This window comes from Acinonyx jubatus, chromosome D2 (genome assembly GCF_027475565.1).
Source record: "Acinonyx jubatus isolate Ajub_Pintada_27869175 chromosome D2, VMU_Ajub_asm_v1.0, whole genome shotgun sequence".
Lineage (NCBI taxonomy): Eukaryota > Metazoa > Chordata > Mammalia > Carnivora > Felidae > Acinonyx > Acinonyx jubatus.
The window spans coordinates 84,559,120-84,580,048 of record NC_069393.1 but is presented as its reverse complement, the minus strand read 5'-3'; the positions used below and the strand labels follow the sequence as shown (position 1 = coordinate 84,580,048).

General features: G+C 52.5%; 1 long non-coding RNA gene across 4 annotated transcripts; it reads right to left on the bottom strand.

The window, feature by feature from the left end:
- Nucleotides 1-15,397: 15,397 nt before the first annotated feature.
- On the bottom strand, nt 15,398-19,861 carry LOC113600142 (uncharacterized). Of its 4 annotated transcripts, XR_008292166.1 has the most exons (5): nt 19,377-19,855; nt 18,295-18,390; nt 17,902-18,009; nt 17,368-17,580; nt 15,398-17,047 (listed from the first exon to the last, which is right to left on the bottom strand). It is a non-coding gene; the product is annotated as an uncharacterized LOC113600142 (long non-coding RNA). The 4 variants fall into 4 exon arrangements; XR_008292165.1 differs by having other exon boundaries at nt 17,368-18,009; nt 19,377-19,861; XR_008292168.1 differs by having other exon boundaries at nt 17,368-18,009; nt 18,295-18,381; nt 19,377-19,861.
- Between the last annotated feature and the right edge of the window lie 1,068 nt (nt 19,862-20,929).

Sequence of the window (20,929 nt, the reverse complement as noted above, 5' to 3'; positions counted from 1 at the left end):
GGCTACTTAGAATTATTTTGTGTAACTTCCAATTATATGGAGCTTTTCCAAATACTAATTTCTAGCTTAATTCCATTTCTTTCAAGGAACATTCATTTTATGATTTCTATTATTTTAAAATATATACCAGCTTATTTTATGACCCAGGATATGGATCTGGTTGCCTTGGCAAATGTCCCATGTGCACTTTAACAGAATGTGTCTTCTGCTGCTTTGGAATGACGCGCTCTGTAAATGTCATTCCAGTCCAGTTGTTTGATGAGCTTAGGCTTTCTATATCTTTGCTGATTTTCTCTATACTTGTTTTTTTATTGGTTGCTGAGAGATAAATGTTGAAATCTCCAGCTGGAATCATCTATTTCTCTTTTCAGTTCAATCAGTTTTCCCCCATATCTTTTATGGCTCTGTTATTAGGCACATATACATTTATGGTGTTATGTGTTCTTGGTGAGTCGAATGAGATTCCCTGTTCACCTGGTAATTTTTTTTTGTTCTGAATTATTTTTTGCCTGATACGAATGTAGCCACTCCAGCCTTTGTTTGATTAGTTTCAGTCAAATATGTATATACATATACATATATAGTCCATCCTTTTATTTTAATTCATATGTATCATTATATTTAAAGTGGCCTTTCAGACAGTATGTACTCAGATCTTTTTTTAAATCCACTCTGACAATCTCTGCCTTTTAATTTGTATTTTTTGACCATTTGTGTTTAATGTAATTATTAGTATGGTTGGATTTAGCTCTACTACTTTATTATTTGTGCTCTGTTTCTTTTCACTGCTTTTATTTTGTCTGTTTCCATTTTTTGCCTTCTTTTGTGTTATTTGAACATTCATTTATAATTATATTTTAATTTACTTATTTATTTTTACATCATATCTCTGCTGGAGGTCTCATTTCCCATGATACTGAGGCAGGTAGAGTATTCTGGAGATGTGGATGCCTCTCATGGTGACTTTGTCCACACTTCCCTAGATCTGCAGTGGTCTTCCTTCTCCCCCCCCCCCTCCTTTTTGAGGGTCAGATCCCACACAGTCTGACAGTTTACTCTACCTCCCCACCTTCATGGCGTTTTTCCTAAGACATTCCTTGCTTAGGGAGCTCTGTCTTGGGGGTCTGCTTCTCAGAGGATCCCGAAGCAGAGAAGACATGGTGTGATCGGCACAAACACAAGCAAAGGATAAGGCTTCCTGGTCAAAAGCCAGTCCTCTGCCGGGTCCATCTGCTGAGGATGTCCCATCACAGATCTAAGGACCAGGCTTGGTCACCGTATATGACAGCGGGGTAGGGGCTCGGGTGCAGAGAGCAGACCCCAGAGCTCGAGGCAAGGCAGTTCTCACGCATTAATTCTTATGACTTGCCCACTGTTCTCAGAATTGGTCGAGTGGGACCTGGCCTTGGGTGGGAGATGACAAATTCATTGTTTTCCTCATCCATCTGGAGACTTGTAATGGGACAGCCAGACGTCCAGTTTGCATCTACAGATCTGTTTACTTGAAGGTGATTTTGCATCAAAATTCATAAGGCAGCAGAAGCATCTGTGGATTTCAGGGTGGACGTGGGCGATCTGTGTCTACCACCGAGCTTTGTCGGGCATCTGATCTGCATCTAGCAGAGTAATGTGGGCAGCTCTGCTTCCTGGTTCGTAATCTCAGCTGGCTTATGTACTTCTTTAGCTGCAGACTTTTCCTCTTGCTTATTTCTGTGCTTACAAAGTAGAAATAACTTCCAAGGTGGGGACCTCTGGCTTCCCGTTGTTTACCTACCACAGCTACGGAGAAAACACCTGTTGCTTTGGCCCTGGCTTGTGCCACCGTTGTGGGATGAGAACAAGCCTTTTCAGAACAAGCCAAGCCTGATTTGACCCCCAAGAAGCAGACCCAGGCTCCCTCTGTCTGTAGAAGTGGATTAAGTCCTCTGCTGTGGTGTCAGGACGAATGCAGGAGCAGACTCAGGCGCCCCGTGGCCAGGCCGGGATCACCTCCATCCCTCTGAGGCACAGATGATCACTTCCGTCCCTCTTAGGAACAGATACATAGTGCTTCCTGTGAGCCCTTCATAAATGTCCATGATGAGGTAGCCATCGTCTCTTTTTTATGGAAGAGATGATGGAGGTTCAGGGGGACCCGTGACTAGCAGGTGGCAGAACCGGATCCTACTCCATCCGCGTTTCGGAAGGATGCTCTCTCCGCCACACCAGCTGCCTCATGGGCTCCTCCCTCTTTAGGGAGGACGCCCAGTGTGGGAAAGCGGAGGGCTACACGGGTGGCCCGGGGGACCAGTCTTCCCAGACACACCTCTGGTAGCAATGGTGGGCTTGCTGATGGTGACGACACTGACGCTCATCCCTGCTGAGTTGGTCAGAGGAGCGGCCCTGCAGCCACGTTGGTGTTTGCACAAGTCCAGGGACAGCGTTACCTGGCTGAGTTTCCCACCTGCTCTGGTCCTGGGCCCGCCCCACCTGGTCACCCCTGTGGCTGTACACTCTTCGTGGGCTGGGGCTGTGGGGGAGGACGGGCAGGCGGAGGTGGCTGTCCGGGGCGGTGCTGGCGTCCGGCCCATCGGAGGCCCCCCGCTGTCCCAGCTGCGAGGCTCCTGCTGGGCGCACACACTTGTCAGCTGGCCTCTGTCGCTCACCTTGTGCAAATGGAGAGGAGAGGGGCTTCCTGGTCCTGCTCAATCAGCCTTTCCTTTCACTCAAACGCCATCTGCTCACGAAAGAAGCTCTGTGACCACTTACTGCAGGAGGCTGAGTCCTTGCAGAGCACCCCTGGGGCGGGTGCTGCTGAGAGGAGGGGGTGGGCAGGAAGAGAAGTCTCCATCGGGGTGACCTCGGAAGCAGTTGGAGATCACGTTCCTACCACTTCCCCCACTTTTTATCTGAGCTCAGCACGGGGCTGCTCTCTCACCGGGGCTTTGGATTCACAAGATTTTGGAAGGGGTTGAGTGTGGGAAAGACGGCAAGCGGCAGGAGACTGGAGGGACAAAGATGGAGGCACTGAGGTCACCCAAGACCCCGTGTTCCCGCTGGGTGGGGTCACACAGTCCCAGCCCCTCACCCTGCGGGGAGAACGGGCTTGGCGTGCTCATTCATTTAAACAGAAGAAATGTTTCCTTAGAGTGACTTACACGACCTTTACCGTTTTCGAATCTCCAATGTCAGCCTGAACGGATTTGGGTGCAGTGCTTTGTAACCGTTGGATGCCTTTCTCCCCTCAGGCAGTTGCGACTTGCGAGCTATTCTCTTTCTGAATATTTGTGTTTGGTTCACGGTCCCTGATGAGCCCCGAGTGCCGACCTGGGGCAAGGGCACACGCGTTTCTGCTCTCTTATCTGTCTGTGGGGTGCTGGGCAAGAGTGCCTCGAGGAGAAGTTGGGAGCCCTGAGAGCTTTCAGATGCTGCGTGGGCGTCGGTGTGACGCTAGACCGTCGGGAAAATTCCGCGGGGGGAGCCCAGCGACGCCTGGGCAGCAGTGGAAGATGTGCTGTGCAGTCGTCCTGAAGGCTGTGTTTTGGAGCAAGATAAAAAAGTCTGTGCCAGGGAGACAGGAGACAGGGAATCCAGCAGGATGGGCTGTCTGGGTTTGCAGCGTTGTCTAGAAGAGAAGCCCGGACCTTCAGGCTGGAGGCAGGCTGGGCGCCCCTGAGGAGCCAACATCGATCCCTCCAGACACGGCTGTGGGTGGCGGCCCCTGGCTCGCTGCAGCCACCACATGTCCCCATGGCGTGTTTGCAGAGCTTGGTGGGGCCGGGCACCCTGACGGCAGTTCTGAAGCTGGGGGTTGGTTTCCCTGGAGCAGCCAGTCTGTCCCGAGTCCCCCACCTCGGACACTCGCCCTCCTCGACTGGCCAGCTCCGGGGCAGCACCTGGAGGAGAAGGGGGTGGCCAGCACGGCTCAAGGGGTAGTCACAGACCCCGGGGGTCCCCGAGATCCTTCCGAGTGGCTCTGGAAGGTAAAAGCCATACTCATAATCACCCCAAGACTCCCTGTGCCGTGGTCATGGTGTTGAGGGTGGACAGAAGTGTGGTGTCTCAGCGGGAATCAGGCAGCGGCCCACGGTGCTGGGGATGTGGTGCTCCTCAGCGTCACAGGACGGACCCAGAGTCGGCTTCTCTTCGGTGCGGCAAACAGGAACAGCGAGGGGGCGTCTGGGGGACACGAGGCACCAGGGCCCAAGGACCAGCCCGTGCAGTGGTTTGAGATGCAACTCGAACGCCCTGCTTTTTAAAATTTATTTTATTTCAATGAATCGCCTTTTATACCAACAAACGATAGCTTTCCAGGCTCTACTATCTGACAGGCATTTTCACCAAAGAGCACAGTGAACTTGCCGCTTTGGGGAAAATGGAGGGTATTTGTTGCTAACGAAGTTTGGGCAAAACTAGGATTTCGGATAACTGTTGTCTGTTACTGTGACCCTGACAGCTTCCCAATATTTAACAACTTTTCCAGTGGGACTAGCCGTGATTTGAACAAACGTGACTTTTTGGTATCGGGCTATGAAATGTGTCCATGTGATTTGTTGAACCAGTGTTTCCAAATGGCCCGGGCAGGTTGTTGTAAATTCACACACACAAGCAAAAGATCCATCGATGTGCCGGACGGTTCGGTGGGCCTTAATGTGCAGAGGATGAAGGTCGCCGGTTTGGGCTCAGATGCTGCAACTTGACCTTGACAAACCCCGCTTTTCTGTCCACATATTGGTAGTGAGGTTGCATTTTCTTTTCTTTCTTTAAAAAAATTTTAACGTTTTTATTTATTTATTTGAGAGAGAGAGAGAGAGAGAGAGAGAACGATCAGAGGAGGGGCAGAGAGTGAAGGGGACAGAGGATCCGAAGCAGGCTCTGTGCTAACAGTAGAGCCCAATGTGGGGCTTGAAACCACCAACTGCAAGATCGTGACCTGAGCTGAAGTCGGACGCTCAACCCACTGAGCCACCCAGTGTCCTCTGGCCCCATTTGCTTAAAAATTATAAACAAGATACGGTGTAAGATTGAATGCACAGCAGATATGAGACTCTGTCTTCGATTAGCCAGATAGTGGACACACACACATATATATGAAAACATTGATCTCACTATTTTTTTCAATTTGGAAAGTCTAGTTTTTTTCATTAAAATGCTATTTATGTTAACATATAATGGGTTTATGATTGCTGTTTTTACGTGAATCCATCGGTAAATATTTACAATTTCTTCTGCGTTAATCCATACTGCGGTACAAAAGCTCTGTTGCGTCCCCCATAGTTTTTCACCCCTTTGCTGTCAAGTTTGAGCCCCGAGAGGCAGACAGAGGGGAGGCCCCCTGCGGGACGAGTGATCGTGGCCGTGGCTCCCTGATGCCGCAGAGGGAGCGGGCGAGCGCTCCTGTGCACCGTAGCGTTGACTGCAGATTTCGCACCCACTGGAGCAAACTTCTCTCCTGCTCTTTGCTCCCAGAAGCAAAGGTACCAGCCGTGGACCACCAGTCAGTGGTCAGCCTCGGGGTGTGGCTCTGTGGGCAGCTGTCAGCTGCCCGTCCTGCCCGGCCTTACCGCAGGCGAAGCTTTCCTTGAAGTGGTCTCCATCTGGGGCCACATGCTTTTGTACTGGGGGGCAATTGATACACACAGCTTCCGCTGAAGCCCGAATTTTGACTGATGCCCAGTTTAGGCAGCGAGGGCTGGTTAGCAACTAAACCACGGAAGCACGAATAAATAAAACATGGCTACATTTTCTCGCTGTGAGTTAGTAGCTCTGAAAGCAGAGGACTGTTATTTCTTGCTACTGTGAACCCACTGAATAATAAGGAAGCTCTCCCTGTAAGTTCGTCATAACATTCACTATTAGATGGATTTCTTTGGCTAATGTTGAAATTGATTTCCCGCAGCCGTCATCTGCCTCCTTTAGAGCTTTATTTTTTGTTTGATGGACACGTGTAAATAGCGCACCGTAGTCTGCAAACAGCTGAATGATCTATGTGTGCTGCAGAGTGGAATCGATCCACCCACCCGTGAAGCGAAGCCCGGAGGCAGAGGGGGCTCTGTGCGGCCCCGTGGGACGGACATGCAGCAGCGGGATTGGTGGAATCCCCGGAGTCTCCCGGACCCGATTTTCCCGGTGACGTGGAAGGCTGCTGACTCAATCCCAAGCGACGGCCACAGGTCTCTTCCCCCGAGATGCCGCAGTTTAAGCCACACCAGAGGCCGACAGCCTGTCAGTCTCATCCCCGCTGTTCACACTGCGGTCCCCCTGGCGCTGGGGCTCGGCGTGTGTGCGGAGTGAGCTTGGATCTTGCCGGGGACCAGTAGCCCCCACCAGCCGGGAGCGACTAGGAGGCATCGCACGGGTGGCCCGAAGATGGGGCTCCCAAGCGCCGGGCCAGTTGGCTTCCCGGGCACACGCATGCGGGGCTCGCCTGGATGGCCACGTTCCCTGCTCTGGGGTCCTGAGGGCTGCAGGGCGTGGCCCCTGACTCCACTCCGGAGCTAAATGTGCCCACCTTTTCAAGAGGGAGGGCGCTGGCCGGAAGGGGGCGTCCGAGAGGCCCTGACTCTGACCGGAAGGGGGCGTACTTGAACCGTTCTTCCTAGTGGTGCTCCGCCAGCCAGTGCTGTGGATTCACACGCGTGACCTGCTACGGGTTTGAAAACACCTGCCGCGACGTGACTCTTGTTCTCAAGGAGCCTGTAGTCTGGAGGAGAGATGCGCCTCCGCCAAGAGTGGCGGGCGCTGTGGAGCCTAAGCTGGTGAGACAGGCCCAGAGCCCAGGAGACGAAGGGCTCGGCAGCTAGAGCAGACAGTACAAGGGCAGTGGGTCCTCAAGGGGAGCTCGTGAGGACGCTCCACAGGGTGGGTGTGGCCTAGAAGGCTTTGAGGATGGGAGAGGAGTCTGGTAGATAGACATGGGGGTGGCCCTTGAACACAAGCAGGCACTTGGCAGGGAGACACGGGAGGCCAGGGCGTATACGGGTGGGTGCCCATTGCGGGAGTAGAGGGGACACGGCCCGTGGGGACGAGGACCCTCGGAAGATCTTCAGTGTCAGAACGGCTTGGCCGTGACGCCAAGGGGCACGTTGGCTTTGTTTCTCCCGTGGACGTGTTTGGACAAGTGCTGTCTCCTCTGTCGACGCTTCGGGACCTTCTCCAGGTCCCTGCGATGTGTGCAGTCGTGAACTTTGTCGTGTTTATCTTGCTTGGAGTTGGTCTGGCTCTGAGCCGGTGGATCAGTCCCACGTTGCTTCTGGAATTGGCATCCCTTAACCGTCGAGTGTCACCGCTGCCCCGTTCCCTGGCTCCCCTCCTTCCCGAGCTTCATTCCGAGTCTGTCCCGCGATGGCCGCGTTCCCACCGGCAGGACGTGAGGGTTCTGGCTGCTGTGCAGCCTCACGGATTTGCTACGGTTAGTCGTCCTTGTTCCGGTTGTTCCGACGCAGACTGGTCGGTACCTTGTTGTGGCTTCAGTTTCTTTCCTCATGATTGACGTCCGCATCTTTCATGTGCTTATTTGCCACCGGTATATTCCTTTCGTGAATTATCTGTTCGGGTTTTTTTGCCCTTTAAAAAACCCCAACTGTTTGTCTTCTTAATATTGAGCTGTAAGCGTTCTTTAAGTATTTTGGATACAAGTCCTTTATTAACGTATGTCTCAAAAAATTTACCTAGGTCTCTTTTAATTGTTTTCCTTTTTAGAATAAGTGTTTATTTGTTTATTTTGAGAGAGAGAGAAAGAGAGAGAGAGAGAGAGAACACCCATGGGGGAGAGAGGGGCAGAGAGGGAGGGAAAGAGAGAATCCCAAGCAGAGCCCAACTCGGGGCTCAAATCCACGACCCTGGGATCACGACCTGAGCCAAAATCAAGAGTCTTTCACTCAACCGACTGAACCACCCAGGCGCCCCACTGTTTGTTTTCTTAGGAGTGCCTTTCAAAGAGCAAAAGTTTTTTGTTTGATGAGGTACACTTTATCAGTTTTTAAATGGTTTCTATTTTTACATCTTTTCTCAGAAATTGTTGGTTAGTCCAAGATCATGAGAATTTTTTCCTGTGGTTTTTTTTCGAGAAGCTTTATGTTTTATGGTTTACATGCTGAGAGGTGAGTTTGGAGATGGCGTGTGATAGGGGCAAGGACCGTATTTTCTGTGTATGGCTGTCTAATGGCTCCAATGCCATTTGTTGTAAGCATATTTCCCTCCCTGAGTGACTCTGGTTTTTTGTTGACACTGAATTGCGCATATGTGGGTGGGTCTGTTTCTGGAATCTGTTCTGCTCCGTTGATGTGCGTGCCCACCCTTATGCCAGCATCGCTCCACCTAGATCGTGTGCTGGGGTGCATCCTGACTGGGGAAAGTGGACGCCTCCAACTTTACATCCAATTTTCAGAATTGTTTTGGCCAGTAGGTCCTTTGCCCTGCCGTAGATTTTATTTTTTTTAATTTTATTATCATTTTTTAAAATGTTTTTATTTATTTTTGAGCAGAGAGAGAGCGTGAATGGGGGAGGGGCAGAGAGAGAGGGAGACACAGAATCCGAAGCAGGCTCTGGGCTCCGAGCTGTCAGCACAGAGCCCGACGCGGGGCTCGAACTCATGAACCGTGAGATCATGACCTGAGCTGAAGTCAGATGCTTAACCGACTGAACCACCCAGGTGCCCTATGCCCTCCCGTAGATTTTAGAGTCAGCCTGCTCTTTGGGCCCTCGGCATCTTTAATGCGGACCACTGCAGTGGCCTGACCTCCCCCAATCATCAGGTCCGTGTCCCCAGCGCCTGCTGCCTTCCAGATCAATCCCCTTACAAGATGGGTTCTTTTCCCATGGATGCTCTAGGATTATTCAGTTGCTAAAATATTCTGGTTATTAAAATGGGCAAAATGTTTTCGTTTTCCCTCATGCTTGGGTCATAATATTATGCATGTAATTGTTTTCTCCTAAGTCCAATTTTGGTTTTCTTATGAGGGCTGAACGGAGCCATCACACCGTTTTCCCTGAGATTCGTGTTTCTGCTAAAATTGTAGATCATTAAATCTTGACCGCTAGGGTTGATCTGGGCCGCCAGGCAGGTTAATGACGACAAAAATGTCCAGAGGGCGAGAAGCCCCTTCACTCCTGCCTGCGGACCGTGTGCGGCTGACCCGCACGACCTCGTTAATCCTGCCTGCCGCCCCCACGGCCCGCGCTCCGCTCCTCTGTTCGACACACCAGAAAGGTCTTTATCCAGCATGTGATGGGCTCCGTCTGGACCCAGGTGGCCTCTGGTCAGGATGAGCTCGCCGCAAAGCTTGTCAGTGGCCTCGGGGTCCCGGCAGATGCGAATTTTCTGAGCGCGGGCTCGGCTCACCATTTCCCGGCGGGCCTTCTGTGCGAACCTGTGAGCTGCCCCTGCAGATGACTCAGCGCATAACTGGGAAATGTGCAAATCCCCTCACATGCCACCCCCCCCCCCCCGCACTTGAACATCCTCACGGGGGCTGCAGCTGGAGTCCCCGACCATTCTGGGCTTAGTGCGAGGATCCCGCCTCCCTGGAAGCTCCTCAGCCTCAGGCCACCCAGGGCCGTGGGTCCCCCCGACAGCCTACAGCCCCGGTCAGTGCCTTTTTCTGTTTTCCTTCCAACAAGCCGTTACGTGATCAATGGGGTATTTCACAACACACAGAGTCCCCAGAACCCAGGAACTGGACCCAGTTCCCCTCTGGGAGATCACAATGTCCAGCGAAGGCCCTGAGGGATCGCGAATCACTTTGTCACCTCACCTGAGCGTAGAGGGTGGCACCTGCAGAGACACGGGTCCCAGGACGCCACCCCGAGAAAGGCTGCTCGTGACAGGACATCACACGCAGAGCCCCAGGAGGGCAGAAATGTGCCTCCTGCCGGACGGAGCCTTACGCGGGTACCACTGCCCTTTGGGGGAGAGAAGGTCCCTCGCCACAGAAAGCAGGTAGTGAGAGGAAGGGACATTTGCTTTATAAATTAGAAGCAAACACAGATCTGAGTGAATTGCTCTGGCTCCCGGGGAGGTAGCCGTCTGCATTCATTCATTTAACGCACATTTGTGAGAGCCCACCGCGTGACGAGCTTGTGCCCGGCACCACCAGGCTCTTGGCCTTATGGAGCCTACAGTCGACAAGCAAACAGATACATTAAATTATTTCAGAACGTGACAAGTGCCAGAGAGGCAAAGAGGATGTCTTACTCTACAAGGGAAAGAGGTGGGAAGAGTTTTCCAGGAGGGGAGGTTTAAGCCAGGACCTGAAGGGTGAGAGGCCACCGGCGGGGGCCAGGGACATAGTGGTGGCAGGAAGCATCCTCAGGCAGAGGGGATTGCTTGTGCAAAGGTCCCAAGGCAGCAGAGGCGGGTGCTTGCAAAGGCCTGAGTGAAACAGCAGTTGGAGGTCAGGAAGCGACTGTTTGCATGGGAAGCGGGTTTAAGACTCGATCTGAATTATGTTTCTGGACAATTGCTTGGGCTGCCCTGTGGGGAGGGGACTGCGAGGTGGGAGAGGCTGGCCTGTGCCCAGCCGCGAGGTGTTGGGGCCCCCGGGGGAGTGGAGGGAGGTGAGGGAGTTCTGCATGGAGTTTGGGGGGTGCCTGCAGCACAGATGGGACCGGGGAGACCTCCCGCACTTGTGGCAGGGGTTTAGGGAGCACAAGGTGCCAGGCACCCCGGGGCAGTCAGGGAGAGGGCTGGAGCCCCGTTCCCGGAGTTGCTGAGGATGGGGGCGCACGGACTGGTTTGGATTCTTCCATCTGGACCTTAGGCGTGCTGGTTGCCCTCTCGGACGCTGGGGCTCCTGACTCCTGCGCCTCCGTGTGCTGGCTGGGTGGGCCTGAGAGGGGCATCCAGGGGTCACCCCGGGCCCCCAGGCGGGATAGCGTGGCTCATGGCGAGGAGTCTGGCCCACGGTCCCCTGTATTAATCCTTCCTCCTGCAGGAGGCCAGACGACACCTGGTGGCAGGTTGGCCCTGGCCTGTGGTGACTTTGTGTGGCTGTGGCTGTGGCTGTTAGAAACGCCAAAGGTACAGGCTTGATAAATGTGAATTTAAAGGATAGCATCAAATAAACCATCACTGTTGTCAAATTATATTTAAATATGCTCTGTTTATAAAACCAATTGTACTCTACACAAAGCAAATAATGTCCTGAGTGGGCAAAGTGAAAAGTAATCACCCAATCAATTATTAACAATTTTCCGAGTAAAGTTTCTCTAAATGTGGCTGTTCGGTACTAACGATGAGGTCTCAGGTTTATAAAGCACGGTACGTGTCCGTGTGTGGGTGCATTTGGTATGGGGGAGGAGGGGACAAGCCCTGACCATAACTCTCCTCACTCTGCGGGCAGGCTTTTGGAGCTGCCCCATGCCTCTGGGACCAGGCCTCGCGTCTGTCCATGCGTGATCCCCTCTGGCAGCCGTCAGGACCAGGTGCAAGAGGTCTTCCTTCCTACCCCATGGAGCACGAGACCCTTCCAGAGCTTTCTGAGATGGGATGTATTTACCTGTCACAATAACTTCTGGGACGTGGAGAGTGTGGAGTTTTCAAAGCTATTGTTTACTGAGCACTTGCTTTGAGTACTCCCGGGTGCTAAGCGTTTGCACATCAGGTATCATTCGGGCACAATGGCCCCTCTAAGAGCAAAGGCTGTTTCGTGGAGGGAGGAGAGTTTTGATGAACGATGCTGGACAACTGCATACCCCAGATGCACAGAAGAACAAAAGACTCAACTCAATCTGTACACACTGGTGAACATTAACTCGAATACACCACAGACCTAGGGTGAAGCCAAAGCAAGAGAGCTTCCAGAGGAATGCGGGAGGGAATTTCCATGAACTTGGGTTAGGCAAGAGTTCTTAGATAAAAGCAAGAGCCATAAAGATTAATAAAGGAAGTTTCATCAAAATTAAAAATTTTGCATCGATACTACCCAAAGCAATCTACATACTCAATGCAGTTGCTATCAAAATAACACCAGCATTCTTCCCAAAGCTAGAACAAACAATCCTAAGATTTGTATGGAACCAGAAAACACCCCGAATGGCCAAAGCAATCCTGAAAAATCCAAAGCTGGAGGCATCACAATCCCAGGCTTCGGGCTGTAATTACAAAGCTATAATCATCAAGGCAGTACGGTACTGGCACAAGAACAGACACTTAGATCAGTGGAATAGAATAGAGAACCCAGAAATGGACCCATAAACGTATGGCCAACTAATCTGTGACAAAGCAGGAAAGAATATCCGATGGAAAAAAAAAACAAAACAGTCTCTTCAGCAAATGGTGTTGGGAAAACTGGACAGCGACATGCAGAAGAATGAACCTGGACCACTTTCTTACAGCAGACACAAAAATAAACTCAAAATGGAGGAAAGACCTAAATGTAAGACAGGAAGCCATCAAAATCCTTGAGAAGAAAGCAGGCAAAAACCTCTTTGATCTTGGCCGCAACAACTTCTTACTCAACACGTCTCCAGAGGAAAGGGAAACAAAAGCAAAAATGAACTCCTGGGACCTCATCAAAATAAAAAGCTTCTGCAGAGTGAAGGAAACAATCAGCAAAACTAAAAGGCAACTGACGGAATGGGAGAAGATATGTGCAAACGACATAGCAGATAAAGGGTTAGTATCCAAAATCTATAAAGAACTTCTCAAACTCAACACCCAAAAACCAAATAATCCAGTGAAGAAATGGGCAAAAGACATGAATAGACACTTCTCCAAAGAAGACATCCAGATGGCCAACCAACACATGAAAAGATGCTCAACATCACTCATCATCAGGAAAATACAAATCAAAACCACAATGAGATACCACCTCATACCTGTCAGAATGGCTAACACTAACAACTCAGGCAACAACAGATGTTGGCGAGGATGCGGAGAAAGAGGATCTCTTTTACACTGTTGGTGGCAACGCAAGCTGGTGCAGCTGCTCTGGAAAACAGTATGGAGGTTCCTGAAAAAATTGAAAATAGAACTACCCTTTGACCCAGCAATTGCACTACTAGGTATTTATCCAAGGGATACAGGTGTGCTGTTTCGAAGAGACACGTGCGCCCCAATGTTTATAGCAGCACTATCCATAATAGCCAAAGTATGGAAAGAGCCCAGATGTCCATTGATGGATGAATGGATAAAGAAGATGTATATACATACAATGGAGTATTACTCGGCAATCAGAAAGAATGAAATCATGTGCAATAATGTGGATGGAACTAGAGGATATTACACTAAGTGAAATAAGTCAGTCAGAGAAAGACAAATATCCTATGACTTCTCTTATGTGTGGACTTTACGATACAAAACAGATGAACATAGGGGAAGGGAAGCAAAAATAATATAAAAGCAGAGAGGGAGACAAACCATAAGAAAACTCTCAAATATAAAAAACAAACTGGGGGTTGCTGGAGGGGAGGTCGATGGGGGATGGGCTAAATGGGTGATGGTGTGAAGGAGGACATTTGTGGGATGAGCACTGGGTGTCATATGTAAGTGATGAATCACTAAATTCTATCTCTGAAATCATTGTTATACTATAGGTTAACGAACTTGGATTTAAATCAAAAAAGTAAAAAAATAAAAAATAAATTATTTTCCACGTTACTCAGGTAGTTTTTTTTACTTCCAACAAAATTGAAGGAAGAATCGAATCCAGTTTTCCACTGATTTTTTTAATGTTTTTAAGAAGAAATCGCTGAGTACTTTATTTTTTGCATACAATTCAGAAGGAGTTAAAAAGTTAAGTGACATTGTCATAACACTATTCTTTCTTTAAAAAGTTTATTTATTTTGAGAGAGAGCATGAGTGGGGAGGGGCAGAGCGAGAGGGGAGGGAGAGAATCCCAAGCAGGCTCCACAAAGTCAGCAGGGCTTGAACTCACGAATCTTGAGATCATGACCTGAGCCAAAATCAAGACTTGGATACTTAACCAACTGGGCCGTCCAGGCCCACTAACAATATTCTTAAGTTTTATTTTCTTAATGTTTATTTTTGAGACAGAGGGAGACAGAGTGTGAGTGGGGGAGGGGCAGAGAGAGAGGGAGACCCAGAATCTGAAACAGGCTCCAGGCTCTGTGCTGACAGAGCTCGAACCCACAGACCATGAGATGGTGACCTGAGCTGAAGTCGGACGCTTAACCGACTGAGCCACCCAGGTGCCCCACAATATTCTTTACAATAGCAATCTCGTTATTTACACGAACACGATTAGCATTTACATCTATAAAACTGACAATGGGGCATTACTGATGTTGGACCCCATTCCATTTTATTGTTAAGTATCACACGTTAAAGGATACTAAGCTAACTGGCCTTTTTAAAGCTCCATACGTCTCATTAGAAAATTCATTTCCAGTAAAATAATATTTTAAGATTGACGAATTATCAAAATTTGTAATATATTTATGTCAATTCCACACTAATAGGACTTTTAACAGTAATTCAATGGGGGGGGAGGATTTTAATTTGGAGCCTTTGGAAACATTTTAAAATGTTACATTTCCATTCACAGCTATTTTCTTGTTGCAGAGAAATATGATGAAATAATCAATAAACCTAAATTTCTGTGAGAGAAACAGAATGGAAGTCAGAGTTCAAGGAAGCCAAAGAAAAATTGGAAATTTCCAACTGTTAAAAGAGGGCTCATTCATCTGTTTCTTAAATGGATAATGGTAGATAGGAATCAAAGCCCACAGTCTTTTTTTCATTGGAATCATGTCATAATTTATTTGCTTTATGTAAAAAAATCAATATTTGTAATATGTAGAAAATTAGAGTATTTGAAGCTATTATTTAAACTTATGTCAAGACACTTTAGATATCAACTTTAAAGCGTGCCACGTGAAACAGAAGTTTTCAAAATTATGTTCAAGTGCATAAGGGAGAAAGTTTGGAGACCACTTGGCTCTCCCATCTGCCTGCATCAAAGCCGTAAATACCCGGACTCCGCCCCGGGAAAATGAAGTCAGAGTCTCTGGTCGCGTCCTCCCCACCATGCCCACCCTCATGACAGTCGTTTGAGCCAGTGTTGAGAACCACCGTCATGGGGTGAATTAGAGGAACTCCTCCGGGACAGAAAGGGTCTGGAAAAGCACGCCGAGCAGGTACAGAACAAGGAAAGGAGAGAATTGAAAGAGGAGAGAGAAGCAGAAGGAAAAAAAGCAGGAAACAAACCGTTGATAAGCCACCTCACCCCACCCCATCCCGATTATGGCCTCTAATCAGTAATGATTGCATTATTACCGGTGACTCTTGGAAAGTACATTTGTCTTTTTTATTTTTTGTGTTACTGTAATATTTGACGTGCATTAAAAGTCATTTGGATGAAAAACAATTAAAAATTTTGCTCTTCCAGACAGATTGCTAAGAGAAAGAAAAATGTTTTAAAATGTTTATTTAAGAGAGAGAGAGAGAGAGAGAGAGAGAGAGCGCGCGCGTGTGTGAGCAGGGGAGTGGGGAGAGAGAGAGAGAGAGAGAGAGATCCCCTGACCCTGCCTGGGATCACGACCTGAGCAGAGATCAAGAGTTGGATGCTCAACCTACTGAGCCACCTGGGCACCCCTTTCTTCAGTGTTTTGTGGTGACTCTGTGGCCCCGATTCACAGGGTTCTGCCCCCTGAACGTCAGATGGTTCGTGGGTTATGATGTGAGCGACAGGCTTGTAGGGCGAAGACGCGGCATTCGGGGTCGGTGCCCAAGGTCACGGCTGCCCCTGTTTCGACACCATTTCAGGGGTCTAAGGCTGATGAGGTTGGCACTGCAGGTGCGAGGGGCGAGGACCCCGGCAGAGAGTCCACTCGGTCCTGGGTCCTGGCTCTGATGAGCCGCCCTGGCCCCTAGGCCCCTGGCCCAGTCCTTACGTCAGAAGAGCCCAGGGAGGCTGAGGAGGCCCAGGAGGGCTGGGGGCCACGGGGCTGGGGCTCAGCTGTGGGAACGATGGGGCGGCGTCTGGGAGTGAGGCCAGATCCCCCCCCCGCCCCCCCGTGCCCGGGCCCCTCGCGGGAGGTGATGTGGCACGTCGGTCCCCTCCTCCGTGGCACTGGTGGGGTTATTTGAATATCTTCTGGTCGTTGCTGCCTGGGAATGACTTCCTCTGAGCAGGGAGACATCAGCGTGTTGGCGAGAGGCCCGCCTCTGGGAAATCGTAGTTGCTGCTCTCGTGTCCCTGTGCAGAAGTGCCTCGGCGGTTTCTGGGGAAATAGAAGCATGTCTGGAGGAGGTGGTCACTGTCCCAGAGGTCCTGGAGGTCCCCGGAAATGCTTCATGAACACGTTTAATTGAAAGGCCCGGTTCATTCCTGATGGCCTGTTCCGGGTGCCGGGGGAGCCAGGAACGGAGTCACGCAGACAAAGGCCCTCCTTCCCTACGAGGCCGATGGGCTCCATTTCCATACTCATGGTCTTACTGTGCGGGAACTTTGCCGTCAGACGTGTGCATTCCGATTAGGAAAAGGTGGGGCGTACGTTATACAAGACAGCGTTTCCCGGGAGGCCCATGTGGGCAGGAGGGGAGCCCGCCGCCTTCACCAGGGCACCCGGCCGGCCTTGGCGGGACCCTCCCGTGGCCCCTGTGCAACCTGTCCTTGCCGGCAACCCCCTGCTGCAGCCCGCAGGGCCCCTGAGACCCGATGGTTCGAGCTCCTTCCTCACAGGTGCTTTCTCCCGCCATGGTGGGCTTTGAAGAATGAGCCGTGGAAACGAGGTGCTCAGGCGGACGAGACACGGCCTGTGTCGGCCAGGCTTGCGTGAAGGAACTGTCTGCCGTTTCGGCCCCATCCTCCTCTCGGCCGGGGCTGAGCGGTCAGTGCAGGAGGGGAGTGAAACGGGGTGCTTCTGGAGGGGGCAGCTGTGGGCATGGGGCTCCACACACCCCAGGTGTCAGATCCCTGTCCCTAGTCCTCTCTCTCGAGGTCCAGCCCTGCCCACTGTCTGCCCGCCAGTCCCCTGGGCCTCCCCCTCTTGTTTCCCCACAGTCGTGTCCTCTGATAAATGTCGTGTCCTGTGATAATCCTGGTTGGTGTCATCTGCGGGGTGATGGGCAGCGGACATGTGTATAGACATCTGAGTAGGGCCTGTGACGAATGCAGAGGACAGGAGGGAGACACAGTGACGGGGGGGGGGGGGGTGTGTAGGAAGCATCCAAGGATAGTGAGGTAGGAGCCCTATAATCTTAGGGGAGGGGGTCTAGGCAGAAGGACCAGCAGGTGAGAGATTGAGAACGTGCCTGGTTGGAGCAGAGGAACAGTGAGGGGCACTGGGGATACAGGGGGGCGGATGGGGGTCCTGCTCTCATGGGGGGCCCATTCCCAGTCATGGGGGTGTAGGGGGCCGGCACGAGGTCCCGTTCTCACCGAGGGTCCATCCCCCAGGCAAGGACTCACGTCATGCTCACCGCAATTTTGATGGTTGGTTTTCGGGCCACAGGAACAATCTCAGAAAGGAGGGGACGGGTGTGTTCGATGGCACAGAGCCGAGGTGAGTAAATAAAATAGTTTCTGTCCATGCAATCCCCGCTGTTTTAACTTCTGGCTGTGCAGCAGCGACAGAGTCGTGTCCTGGACGCTTCTGTCTGCACCATGGCTGACCTTTCCCGGCTATCGCTTGCCTACATTTTATTTGTTTTAGAAGAATCAAATTAATATTTTATTTAGGAAAGACGGCCATTCTTAAATCATACATAATTCAAAGTTTCCCAAAGGCAAGCTCTTAAATCTTCCAGATGGCTGTTAGTTACTTCTTCCTGGTGAAATTCGTGGGGTGGGGGGGGGGGTCAGGATGCAGGTGGCGGTGGGTCAGGGGCGGGGGCCAGCAGGGCTGAGAATCACTCTCTCCTGGAGCACGAATGGCTGCAGAGGGCAGGTCCGAGGGGACTGCTGGGCCGAGGAAGGGAGTGTCCTTTCACGTGAACCCCCCGTCTGGGAGTCACCTGCAGGGCTCCGCTCTGGACAGCCTGCTGCCTGGGGGGCAGGAGCGGCTCAGGGGAAGGGGCCCTGTGCGCCCACCTTCCTTCTCCGACTCGGGCTTTACTGAGAGCCTGCGTGAACACAAATGACTACAGGTCACGAGTGACGGCCGATCGGCCTGGTTCCCACAGCTGGGCTCCCTGATCCCGGGGCCAGGACACAGATGCCACATTTCCCTCTGCCAGTGCAGTGGCTGGGGGTGGGAGGGGTTCACTCCTTCCCTCTGCTTCTTGTCCCCTCACCCTCACCCACACAGTCCAGCCCCTCGGGACCCCTCCTCTGAGTTTCTGGGTCCTGAGGGCCCCCCTCCCCCCCTCCCGCCTTGGGTAAGAAAAGATAAGGCTGTGAATGGAAACCTTCGTGGCTTTATGGCTGAATTGTGTCACCAAATTCACGGATGGCGTCTGAAGCCCGGTACCGAAGCTGTGGCTGCGCGGGGGCACCTGGAAACACTGTGGTTACGTGAGCTCAGATCCGACCTGACTGTGTTCTTACAAGAAGAGGAGGAGACACCAGGGACATGTGGGGGAGGCCACGAGGACACGGGGGAAGGTGGCCCTCATCATGCCACGGGAGGGAGGCCTCGGGGAAGCCAGCCCCGTGACACCCCAATGGCTGGCGTCCAGGCTCCGGCAGATCCCTTCGTGCAGCCACCCCGACGGGGCCGTTTGTTATGGCAGGTGGCGGGCGCACGGGCAGAGTCCTGGCGAAAACCCGGAAGGGGCTCCCCAAGGAGACCGGGAGCCTCTGACGTGTGCGAGCCGGCCGTGGGGTCCCGGGGGGCGGGGGAGGCGCGGCAGGCCAGCGGCTGTAGGTTCGGGAGGGGAGGGGCCCTGGGAGGCGAGGGTGGGACGGGCCGCGGTGGCGCAGGTGAGGCTGAGGGCAGAGCGTGGCCCGCAGGACGTGGCTGGACAGGTTGGCTTGTGAAGCTGCGTGAGCAGGAGCGAGGGGAGGGCGAGGGCATCCCTCCTTCACCTTCCCGTGTTCAACACCGAAGTCATTTTTTATGAATCGGAGGTACGGTACGTGCACATGGTACCCGAACTCAACAAAACCAAGGGCGCGGCGGAGGACGAAACCGTCCCCCAACCCGCAGGCCCCGACCTGTCCTTCCTGGAGGCCCCCCGAAACACACGCAGGTATGCAGATACCTCCTCTGTTATTTATTGCTATTTATTAGTATGTTACTTATTGTTCTGTTGTTTGCTCTTCTTGCTCGTAAAATATTTAAAGCACATAGAAAACACAGAAAACATCCCAAATACCCACGTCCCGTGACTCATCTCCAGAACTCACACATGAGCAACACGACTGAGGTTCCCCGTGAAGCCCCCCACCCCCACCTCGCTCCCGCCGCAGGGACCCGCTGTTCTGAACTTGGCGATCCTCCCTGGGCACAGCTCTTAATGACACGTATGCGTTCGTAAGCCCCACTTACATCTGTGTGTTCCTGCCGTCTGTGTGCCGGCGACATCGCCTTCCACCTTCCTTCTGCTCGCGCTCGTCTCCCGTTGCTGAGACTCGCGCCCGGGGCTGCGGCTCCGGCCCATCTGTCCCGCGCGGTGAGCGGCGTGCCTGCCTGTCCCCGCTCTCCTGCCGTTGTCACTGGGGTCGGCACCACGGATTCCACCGCTGGGGGTTCGGGACGGTCAGGATTTGGTTTCCGGGAGCGCCTCCAGGGTCGCCAGAGGCCACCGCGTCTCCCACGGACGGGTCTCTGCAGACACCCGTCCCACCTTTGCGGACTGGCCGTCGCTGTTGGTAAGGACGATACAGACCGGGGACCCGATCCGCAGCGAGAAGAAGCAGTGGCTGAGGGCTGGCGTGGAAGATGCCGGGCGCGTGGCCTGCGGCGTCCCGACGCAAGGGGGCGTGCGCTGCGGCCCCACGACGCCGGGGGGCGTGCCCTGCGGGTCCACGACGCCTGACGTGCGCTGCGGCCCACGACGCCGGGGGGCGTGCCCTGCGGGTCCCCGAAGCCGGGACGTACGCTGCGGCACCATGATGGTGAGATGAGCAGTACCACCCTCATAGGTGCCCGGAAATTGGATCAGTGGGGACGCCGACCTCGTGCAGGTGGGGACACAGAGGGCCTTGGTGGCCCTGGGCGGAGGGACTCTGCTGAAAGAGGGGTGAGGCGGGTGGGCTGGTCCCTCCAGGGGCCAGAGGTGTGGCCGTGGATGCGGGGAGCCGTGGAAGCGTCTCCGGGTCAGAGGGAATGGGGCGGGGATCAGAACCGCATCCCTGGGGGCCGTCCCCTGCCTGGGAGGGCGCTGCCGTCTTGGGCGATTAATCTTCTCCTCACTCACCCTTTATTCTGGGTTGTGCTTTCTAAATATGGCTTCAGAGTTAAAAGTAACGTATGGGGGCACGGGGGGGGGGGGCTCAGTGGGTTGAGCGCCGGACTTCGATTTTGGCTCAGGTCATGGTCTCTTGGTTCCTGGGTTCGAGCCCCGCATCAGGCTCCAGCGTGACAGTGCAGAACCCACTTCGGATCCTCTGCCCCTCCCCTGGTCATGGCCTCGCTCCCCTTCAACGATAAACAAAACGTTAAAAAAAAGTAACGTAGAGTGAAATTACGTGTCTTCTTTAGGTGACAGGTCTGTGATTTGTGACATGGGCGAGGATTCAGCCTGTGTCCTCAGGCCTGACCCGGGGGCCACCACGGACACCTTCCCAATGCTGAGGTTTTGTCTTTCTGAGGATGTTTGTTCCAGGGAGGGGGGTTTGAGGCTGGCTCAGCTCCTTCTCTTGGCGAGTCGTCCCTGCGGACGCGAGTTGGCGGTTTGTTCCTACTGTACTGAGTAGTTACTTCTCTTCGGTGTGGACGGCCGAACTACTCTGCCCCCCCTGCGGTGTGGACGGATGGTCTGCTCTGCCCACCCACTTGCTTGCTGAGGAACTGTGGTTGTTTCTGGTTTGGCCGGTGGGAATACAGTGAACAGTCTCGGGCAGGTTTGTGTGAACGCGGGTCTTCACATTTTCAGGGCA